Consider the following 9,860-nt stretch of genomic DNA (forward strand, 5'->3'; position numbering starts at 1 on the left):
TCAAAGATGAACTTACACAAACGATACTGATCCGATGATAAGGTGGGATCCGTCCGGTAGAAGGTCAAAATTCGTTGTTAATTTCCAATGAATTTGACGACGAATTATCTTTTGTTGTTAATTTGCCACGAAAATATTTTTGTCGTAAAATTTGTTGCTAAATTACGATAATTTCTGTTTTTGTCGCAAATTTTGTCGGAGATTAGCGACGAATATTTTTTGTCGCAAATATTTGTCGCTAAATTATAGTTTTTTTTTGTAGTGAAACATAGAAGGGGTTAAAGATTTTTTTTTTTCCTTTAATTAAATTGAAGAATCTAAACTTGTACAAGATGTATTAAAATTAGTCATGCATGTTTGGAATTAATATATAATAAGTGTAGGGAACTTAGACTAGACTCGGACTAAGCCTAACCTCGGCTCAAATTGAAGCATGCTTGCATGACCTTGTTTGAGTTAGCTAAGTTGATTGGTCTAAATTTGATTGGATCATCAAAATTAGTGATAATAAGGATCACAATCAAAGATGAACTTACACAAATGATACTGATCCGATGATAAGGTGGGATCCGTCCGGTAGAAGGTCAAGATGGTCAGCACCTCGGGAATTAGTCCGATCAGGTGACCCATCTGCCAGATCGACGTAGGGGATACCCAACCCGACACTACGACAGCTCGTCCAGATACCGAGCTTCTGATGCTCAAAAGGTTCAAGTATGAAGGAACGGAGGCCAAGCGGCAGTCCTGCTCGGTCGAACAACGGACACATCCCCGACCAAGTAGGCATGACTCCCTCGTTTGACAGGACGGAGCCAAGGTAGCAAACCATTGGCCGAGCAGACATCCCGCTCGGCCCGATCGCGATATTAGCCGGATGACAGACTGGCCGAGTGGCTCCCCCGCTCGGCCCAGTAACGGGCAAAAGGAGCAGTTGGTGAATCCTTTTGGGAACTCGCGCTATTGCCAGACGGCGTGATCGGCGGCATGGTCAGGTGGAGGATTGTACGGTAGAAGCTTCTGCTGTCTTTTCAGAAATATGCTCGGGTTGTTAAGGTATGGTGTCAAGGACGCTTTACTAACACACCCTTTCACGGTAAGTTTTGAGAAGTGTGCACGTCTTGACAAGTGTGCACGCGCGCTCCCAGGGACCCTTTATAAGGAGTCTCAGAGCTTCATTGGAGGTATGTTCACTACTATGGCTACAGTTACGCTGCTGCTCTTTTCTCTTATCTACTTCATTCGCTTGCCGCCAGTGACTGACTTGAGTGTCGGAGGGTCATCGCCGGGAAACCCTTCTCCGACTCGCCACTAACGACTTGTGGTTGCAGATTTAGCTCGTTGAAGGTCCACGTCATCTTCAGTCTACATCAAGTCAACGTGAGCGTCATCTCCCCAACATCCGTCGACTCGACTCTCGGACATAATCAGATACTTAGACTAAGTTTAACTTGGACTCAAACTGACCTCATATAGTTAAATCAATTGGTTTGCATTTGACCAGACCATCATCAAAACTAGAGATGAAGTTACACAAATAATTACTAAGATGAACATCTTTAGGTGATCATCAAAATATTTTCAAATGAGGATAAAAAATCTTGAAAAATTTATTATTAATTCTAAGAAATGATTTTTATTAGCTAATTCAAGTAGCTTTTAATATTTTTTGACAACTTATCTACAAAATATTTAAAAATACAATACTTTTAATACAATAAACATATTTAATGAGAACAAATAAGTAATATTTTTCATCCCATAAGAATAAATAACGCTAAATTGTTAATGTTTGAATTATTCTAAGTATATATTGCATTACATATTTATGGACAACTATTATCGAAAAATGAATATTTAATTTTAGAGGTTTAAAATTTTTCCATATTTCTATCGAGTTTTTTAGTGTTGCTATTTTTTTTAATGATATGCATGGTAATACTTTGCAATAATAATAGTTCGACAATAATTAGTTTAAAATAAAAAAAAATGCTACTATGTTTGGTAGATTTTCTACATTTGTTTTGTTTGTTAAGTCTTGAATTTCTTGCATACCAGAGAAGCTTAAAATAATTTACAAAAATATTGCGTTAATTAGGAATACAATTATATAACGTTTGATCCTGATTCAGCAAGCTCTTGATCAAGTTTGAGTTTGTTCAAGTTGGATTTCTACGTTTGATCAATAAATTTAAGATTAAGTAATATGTCAAGTAAGATGATTTCACGAGACATTAAGTAAAAGGAGAAATTATTAAAAGAAGATTATTAGTATAACCGATCACTAATTAAGGTTGACTAAAATTGATCTCAATGGTTGAAAGCCAAGTAAAAAAAGTTAAGTAAATCAAAATTGATTTAATATTCAATAATAAAAAAGTCTAAGTTGATCATGATTGATTAAACACTTAACAGTGAAAAGTCTAATAGGGAGTTGACAAGGGTGAAAACCAACTGAGTCATGGAGTACTAGACAATTGACATAATAAACAAAGTTCAAATGAGTTATAGAGAACTTGACACTTGACATGAGAGATGAGTCTGAGTGAGTTAGGGAGAGCTTTACACTTATCATTAGAGATGAGTCCGAGTGAGTTAGGAAGGATTGTACACTTGTCATGAGATATTAAATCTAAATGAGTCAGGATTGACTGAACATTTGACAATTTGTGGGAATCCTAATAGATCATGAAAGATCAGATGTTAGACACGAGAAGTGAAGTCCTAACAGATCATTAATGTGCGTAGATTATATACATTTTTATGCATATTTTGACACACATCTACATATATTTCATGAGCATAATCTATATTTATTACACTCTATTTTATTGTAATATCATATTTCTATTTTTTTATCGAAGATCTGCTCTTTATATATTTTCTTATTGACAGTACGCTATTTAGAGCGAAAATGATGTTGATAGATAATTTGGAGAACAAACGAATACAAACGACTTGGCTGTATGGAATCCAAACAGCGGTGTGGATTCCACACAGCCGTGCAATAAAGCAGAGAAGAAGATAGCCCTGGTCGTGTGGATTCACACAGTTGTGTGGGTTTCCAGAGGCAAAACAGACTTTAGCCATGTGGATCCACACTACCGTGCGGATTTTCCAGAGCCGGAGATTACCTTGGCTGTGTGAATCCACACGGTCATGCCGCAGGACCATGCCAAACCCATGCCCAGCACTATATAATGGGGTTTTCTCCCCTTTTCACAAATCTTGGAATATTGGATCTTGGGGAAGAGTTCTCCCCCTCGCAGGAGCCCTAGGCTTCATCCTCACTGATCTATCCACCTCCGAAGCAAGAGAATGCCTCCAAGGAAGCCATGCTTCAAGGATAAGCATTATCTTCTCTTTCAATCCATGTTTTGAGTTGTAGATGCTATATTTATTGTCTCTTAGATGTATCTCCCTTGTAATAGAGTAGATCTCTAGATCTAGGATGTAGAAAGTAGTTATGATGTGATGTATGAACTATGTATTTAGACATTTTCCTATGCAATGATGTGTTTACTAGTTGTTCTATGTGTTATACTTTTTATGTGTTTGACCAAATGTGTGAATGATGTATACATGTAGACATGAGAGGTTTGTCTTTATATTAAGATTGTTATTAGATTGGATAACCGAGGGATCCTTAGTGACAAAGGATACTCATTCAATCGGACATATTATGCCCTTAGTGATAGAGGACATCGATACTTGCCTATTTTCTAGAGTCAAAAGATCTTAACATAGGGACTAATTCTTGTTAGGGCATTCTAATTGAAGTGGATACTCCAGTGCTACATTAGGAAGTAACTATGTAATATAGGAACATATGATCGGGGGGTCCTAGTGATAAGGATTCCCTTTTAACTGAACTTTCTAGGTTATCTATCTACTTAATGGCGTTAGAACTTAGGTAGACTCTTCAGTGCAATCTAGTGGGGATTGTGTTAAGTTTTAGTTAGAATTCCTACACGAGTGTAAGTATAGAGTTAGGTAGATGAATAATACATAGGGACATTAACTAGCATAGTAATGAAATCGAAATCTTAGCATTTATCATCCATTCCCTTCCAAGATCATCTCTTATTCCTTCTCTCTCTCCTTCTCCTTAATCTTTCTCTCACTCTTTTTTTTTCCAACCAACCTTTCATTTGTCTAGAGAATTCGCTGTGCGAACTCAACTAGTGCTTAATCAACAGTTTATATGGGATCGATATTTTTATTACTGATGACGTAATTGTGCACTTGCATCTTCGTAACAAATTTTTAGAGTCGTTGTCAAGGACTATTTTCGATTACCATTAGTTGATTAGCATATGAGTTACTCTAGATATTTTTCTTTTTCTTTTACCTTTTACATTTTTTTCTTGTTTTTATTATGCACTTTCTTTCTTGTCTTTAAATTCTATATTTATTTTTTTTATTCAAAAAAAAATAGTTGAGTGCCTTAATTATTTTAGATATTTTATATATCTATGTATTATGTCATGATTACTCCCTATATCTTGTGAATTTAATTCTATTATTTTAGGCCAGACTAAACATTTTCTTTAGCCATGGATAAATACCTTTCTTAGTAATTTGGAAGCTTAAATGCAAAGTATAATTTTGATGATGAACAAATATCGAACATCTACAGCATATGCGGTAGTTAAACCCATTCGAGTTCTATATGCCACCTCTTCCAAAATGAAGCTGCCCCTTCCACAAAACCTATTGATTATATCTGCACAGTTTGTGGCAATTCATCTCATCCAGCTGCTATATGTCACTTCTTCCAAAAGGCTGCTACTTCTTTCCTAAAACTTTAGAATCTATTTCAATATATACATCATACATGTATGATTCAGTTTCTAGTATTTCTAGCTATGATTGGGGTGATTATCAAACTCAAAACTTTGAAACCCAACTAATTCTAGAGTAGAGTGAGCAGTTAATTCCACAGTAGTATATCCTTGGCTCACCTCAACACTACAATCAAGATATGATAGATTATTAGAATTTTAAATACAATAACATTTAAAGTGTTGAACAGTCTTCTCAAGAAAATCAGAGTCTATTAGAATTTTAAAATGATTCACTATTAAATTAACCACAACAGTTGCAATATTATGAGTTGACTGACTGGGAGAACTCCTAAGACTTAGATACTCCTGCTCTCAGTCAGATGAAGACAAAAATATAAGAATTAGAAGAGCTCTTAATGCAAGAGGGGATCTTGTTTCTCCAATCCCTATAATAAGTTGATGTGTTAAATCCAAATTTAGCATCTCGGTTGAAGGATAATTTATAGGGGATGGAATGTAAAGCTGAAGGCGACTGTGATCATGATTTTACAGCTCTACAGGACTCTTCTACTGCTTTGCATGGTGTTGATATATTTAATGATAGTCCAAATACTGATAGGACCATTGATGGTTGTTCAACCAATATTGCTGTTGTTCTTGCTATGACTTCTGATAGAACATGCTTAAGTGATGATGGAATTATAGAGGAAGTAAATGTTAATATTTGTATGCAGCTCTTCGGGTGGAAAGTGGTGGAAATCCGGAGACCCTAAGGTTGGACACTTCCACCTTTGCCTATACTTTACTTTCATCAAAACAAGGCCTCGATATCAACTGTGATCACCGCGCTCTTGGCTTGGGTACTTCAAGTGAACCTTCTCCAACCATCAAGAAGAATCTTTAAGGAGAAGAAGAAGGAGAGAGCAATTTCTCAAGATGTGATTCCCACGATGAAAGTGTTGGGTTTGATCGCCACAAAGAATGTAAAACCCCAATCTCATGTCACGGATCAGATAATAAAATTAAATGCACATGTGAGTTCTCTAACCTAGATCTACAAAGAAAAGGAGATTACATTACCCGATGCCCTTGCCCCATTCAATCCGAGTTCACGGATCTCAAGGTCGGTTGTCAACCCTCATATTGCACATCTCACCAACAAATTTATGGAGAGAACCTCTAAAAAATGCTAGCAACCTGATCAACAATAGTGGAGGAGAGGAGAAGAAAGGTAGAGAGGAAGAAGAGAAGGAGGTTCACTGAAACTCAAATGAAAGTGAAGTTGCCGATTAACCCTTTTGAGGCTTATAAAACTCCATGGGATTTCAAGAGTCACAACTCTTGATCTCCCCTCATAGGTCGCACACACATATGTAGCCTTGATGATGTGACACATCATCATTAGTCCTTAATGCCAACTCACAAATGAGGTGGCAATGGTCAAGTCAAACTTGACATTTCATCTTCCTCTCAAGTCAAGTCAAACTTCAAACTTGGCCGTTCTCTCCCATGGTTGATCAAATCTAACCATTGGTTCAAGTCAATTTTAATTTAATGAATCTCTATTCATTGAATTAAATTTAATTGAGTCAATAGTCTAAGTCTAAATTAGACTCATTTAACACATGAACCAAATTAAGTCCAACTCGAGTTTACTCAATTAGTTTATTTTACTTTGGCTAATCCTCTTGGTTCATCATATAAACCTAATCTCCATCTAATTGCTCTTTGTGTGTGACCCTATAGGTTCTTGTAACGTTGGCAATGCTCCTAAACCCATTTAGAAGCATAAGTAATGAGCGGTATCTAGCAACACATCATTACTACCCAAATTACAAGAATGTTGAGATCCAACATCACCTTGTGACTACTAGTTGTGACCCTTCACAATATATGACAAGTGTCCTTCTATCCTTGACATTTAGATTGATCAATATGAGGCATAGACTGTGTCATCCTCTAATCAATCTAAATCTTGAATCCCAAGTAGATTCACTCAATCAAATGAGCTCAACATCTTATATTGACTCATTTGGGCATGACCATGCACTTAGTGGTCTCACTTTATCAAGAATAATGATGTCACTCCTGTCATATAGGAGGGATAGATCTCATCTACATCACTCACATCCCTCCGCATAATTTGTTACATACTCAGTAATCGCCTTTATAGTCCACCCAGTTACGGGTGACGTTTGACGAAGCCAAAGTATGTAACTCCTTATGTAGGGAACCATGGTGACTTCAAGTCTAAGGACTAATAGTCATACTAATAGCCACATGAGAAAGTATATGACACTCATATAATGATCCATGATACTTTCTCATGGCGGGTCATTCAGTATACATTCTCCAATGCATATCCATGTGTCAACTTAATATCTCCATATCCATGACTTATGAGATCAAGTCATCGAGTTGACCTACATGCTAGTCTCGTCACATTAACATTGTCCCTGAATGTTAATGCTTAACTAGGAATGATTAAGAGTAGTGTTCCCTATATCATCTCACTATCGATTCAACCAATCGATTGATATAGGTAAGAACCTTCTACTCAAGGACGCTATTATACTTAGTTATTTGACACCAATACAAGTAAGCATAATAACCATAAACAAATGCCTTTATATACATAAGAAATATGATACAATAAGTCCATACAACAATCATCAAATGATTGGCTCTAAGGCTCTAACTAACAATCTCCCACTAGCACTAGAGTCAATCAGTATAGGCTCTAAAGCCTAATGACCTAGTGTGACCATCATGCTTTCTCTGTAATAAAGCCTTGGTCAAGGGATCTGTGATGTTAGCCTCAGTGGGTACTCTGAAATTCTTCACATCTCTTCTATCGATGATCTCTCGAATGAGATGGAAGCACTGTAGTATGTATTTGGTCCGCTAGTGTAAGCGAGGTTCCTTAGCCTGTGTTATTGCTCCATTGTTGTCACAATAGAGCTCTATGGGATCAGCTATGCTAGGAACCACCCCAAGTTCAGTAATGAACTTGCAGATCCAAACTGCCTCATTTGCTGCTCTGATGCAGCAATATACTCGGCCTCTGTTGTAGAATCAACGACTATGTCCTGCTTCGAACTCTTCCAGCTCACAGCACCACCATTTATGCAAAACACGAACCCAGACTGAGATCGATAATCATCCTGGTCAGTTTGGAAGCTAGCATCACTATAACCCTTTACAACTAGCTCGTCATCGCCTCCATATATCAAGAAATATTCTTTAGTCCTTCTCAAGTACTTAAGAATATTCTTGATCGCTATCCAGTGACTTTCACCTGGATCTGATTGGTATCTGCTCGTTATGCTCAAAGCATACGAAACATCAGGACGAGTACATATATAACATGACATACATGATATATCCTATGGCTAAAGCATAAGGGATCTGATCCATGTGGTCTCTCTCCTCTCTAGAAGAGAGACTTTGAGTCTTCGAAAGACTCACACCATGTGACATCGGCAGAAATCCCTTCTTGGAGTTCTGCATGGCAAACCAAAGTAATACCTTGTCAATTTATGTACTCTGACTTAGACCAAGCAATCTCATAGATCTATCTCTATAGATCTGTATGCCTAGAATGTGGGATGCTTCACCTAAGTTCTTCATTGAGAAACAAGTCTCTAGCCAAGTCTTGACAGACTACAGCAAAGGGATGTCCTTCCCAATGAGTAATATGTCATCCACATACAATATAAGGAAGACAACTGTGTTCCCTACAACCTTCTTGTAGACACAAGGTTCATCTTCATTCTTGATGAAACCAAACTGTTTGATTACATCATCAAATCGAAGATTCCATCTTCGAGAAGCTTGCTTTAGTCGATAAATGGACCTATGCAGCTTGCATACTCTGCCAGTATGCTGTAGATCTACAAAACCCTTAGGTTGTGTCATGTACACATCCTCAAGCAGGTTTCCATTCAGAAACATGGTTTTGACATCCATCTGTCAGATCTCATAATCGTGGTACGCTGCAATAGCAAGCATGATCCGAATGGATTTAAACATTGTTATTGGAAAAAAGGTTTCATCATAGTTAATACCATGAATTTGCTTGAAACCTTTAGCTACCAAGCGACCCTTATAAATAAGTCCATTCATGTCAGTCTTTCTCTTAAAGAACCACTTACACCCAATGGGTTTGACCCCTTCAGGTGGATCAACCAAAGTCCATACTTGGTTAGTGTACATGGATTCCATCTCGGATCTCATGGCCTCTAGCCATTTCTCGGAATCTGGTCTCATCACAGCTTCCTGATAGGATGTAGGCTCATCCTCAATGAGCACAACGTCATCATGGTCAGACAAGAGAAATAAGTATCTCTCAGGCTGACGACGTACCCTATCAGATCTGCGAAGAGGTAGGTCTACTTGAACTGGTTGTGGTTCCTCAACTCCTTGTAGAACAACATCATCCACAACACTTTGTGGTTCCAGTTCAACTTCCATCGAGGCTTCAGTGCTATTGTCCACATCTTGAACTTCTTCAAGATCGAATGTACTCCAACTAGTCTTTCTAGAAACAAAATCCCTTTCTAGAAATACCCAGTCTTAGCTACAACTATCTTGTGTTGACTGGGAATGTAGAAGTAATATCCCTTCGTTTCCTTGGGATATCCAATAAAATAGCACTTATCGGATTTGGGTCCCAGTTTGTCCGAGACTTGACGTCGAACGTAAGCCTCACAACCCCAAATCCTCATAAAAGACACCTGGGTATCTCTCCCAGTCCATATCCTATATGGTGTCCTTATCACAGCCTTGGATGGAACTCGGTTGAGTATAAAGGTTGTTGTGTCCAGAGCATAGCCCTAAAGATACATAGGAAGATCTGTGTGACTCATCATAGATCGTACCATATCTAATAAGGTACGATTCCTCCTTTTGGATACATCATTCCACTGTGGTTTTCCAGGAGGAGTGAGTTGAGATAGAATCCCACACTCAGCTAGATAGTCACGAAACTCATGGCTAAGGTATTCACCACCTCGATCTGATCGAAGTATCTTAATACTCTTGCCAAGCTGGTTTTGTACTTCATTCTTGAATTCT

This window comes from Zingiber officinale, chromosome 11A, assembly GCF_018446385.1.
Source record: "Zingiber officinale cultivar Zhangliang chromosome 11A, Zo_v1.1, whole genome shotgun sequence".
NCBI lineage: Eukaryota > Viridiplantae > Streptophyta > Magnoliopsida > Zingiberales > Zingiberaceae > Zingiber > Zingiber officinale.